We start from the raw sequence: 1,902 nt of genomic DNA, 5'->3' as shown, positions 1-1,902 counted from the left end.
AATTGGGGGAAGGGTTTGGGGTTCCAGTGGTTGGAAGAAGATTTTGCAGCATGGGGGAGGGGGTCTCAGAGAGGGCCAGGGCTGAGTGAGTTGTTTATAGGTTTGTTTTGGTTTGGTTTTTTTTTTTTTTTTTTTTGGCAGAACTGGGAAGCTCCAGACCTGATTTAAAGAGATGGGCTCCTGAGAAGGGAGCAGTCCAGGCCTTGGCATGAATTATTTAGGCTGACACTTGATCCAGTAGGCCATTCTGGTATCAGCAGAGCTGGTTGGGATAGAGGCTCCCCCCACCTAAGAATCAGTCTCCTTCTCCTGAATTAGTGACAGTTGTTGATTTGACTCCTTCCCTAAGGTTATATTTAACAGATCGACCAATAGATCAATACCACTTAAGGAGAAGCGGTAGACCCTGCGGTGGCTTGGTCTTGGGCAAGGAAGGACCAATGTTAAATATCAGGGCTGTTGATCCTAGGGGTGGGAGGGAGGCTGGCCCTCCCCTCCCCTCTCTCTCCCCTATCCCCATCATCACTCCCAGGTATTGGCATCTGAGAACAGTAAGTTGCACATGATTGGACATATCCGAACGGATATATGTGTGAGGTTTTCTACATATGAGTACACAGACTCATGCTCACTTGGGTGTACATATACATGAATAGTAAGGCTTGCACAAGCATGTGCAGAGTACCAGGCAGGCTCATATGTGCCTAATGCAAGTACATGCAGGCTCATTCATACATGTGCATATATAAACATAGATCTGAATGCATCTTTGTATGTGTCCATGGATGCATAAGCACATTCATACTTGAACATTCATATTTCTGGGCCCATGCAGGTTCCTAGGTGCATTCTCAGAGGGGCAAGCTCATAGACCTATGCATGCAGCATGTGCATCCAGAAATTGGCCAACACATTCTGAGTCCACTCCTGCCCTGCACTATGCTCTTGGTCTGTGGAGGTAACAAGCTGTGGTGTCTTTTCATATATGGACACATATATGCTCAAATAGATACCATTAGGCCTGGGTCCTCAGCTCTTGTACCACCCTGCCTCCAGCTCTGACATCTTTCCCAGAGGGAGGCACTGGCTCTTCTTCACTATCATGTTTCCAGTATAGGGACTAGCACAAGACAGTACAGTAAATGTTTGTAGATGAATGAATGAATGGATAAACGAATGAATGAAAGAAAAGGTGTCTGCTTCCCTGACCCTCTGCATAGAGCCTCTTTTGCCTCCAGCTTCTAAGGAATCACAGTCCAACTGCCAAGGCCATGGTGACTGGTTCGTTGTTGGCTGATGGCCCCCTGGGAAAGGTCTGCAGGGCAGTAGGCAGCCTTGATTGGGGAGTGCTAGATACCTTAATTGGAGAAAGAAGACCCAAAGAGAATCTAGAACCATTAGGTGCCTGAGCACAAGGAAATGATCATGTTTTATAATGGGGAAACTAAGGCCAGAGGGCCAGGGACTTGCCCCAAAGCCAGTGGTTGGCAGGGCTTTGCTGGAAATATGTTCCCAAGGTTCTTGCCCAGGACTTTGTCCAAGATAGTGGCTGTATCTGAGAGGGTCAAGTGCACAGGGAAATCTCATCCTGACCCCAGGAAGCTGAGGCCAAGATTAGATGCTAGGGTGAGTCTGGCGTGACCTCGAAACTTTTACTACCTGTGGGCTGTCAGCTTCTACTTCTAGAAAGTATGTGGGCTTCTGAATTCCTATCTTTCCTAGTCCTCTCAAAGCTATTTTGATAAAGTGAGCGGAAAGTGCTTCAAAACAAGAAAAGTCATATCACCTAGGGTCTGGGGACCTTAGCACCTGTCCTGCCATGCAGCCATGTGACTCTGGAGGAGGCATGGCCCATTTCTGGGACTAATTATCTCCCGTGTCATTTTGCCCTGTTCTATCTTC

This window comes from Pteropus alecto, unplaced genomic scaffold, assembly GCF_000325575.1.
Source record: "Pteropus alecto unplaced genomic scaffold, ASM32557v1 scaffold7, whole genome shotgun sequence".
NCBI lineage: Eukaryota > Metazoa > Chordata > Mammalia > Chiroptera > Pteropodidae > Pteropus > Pteropus alecto.
This window is presented reverse-complemented; position numbering follows the sequence as displayed.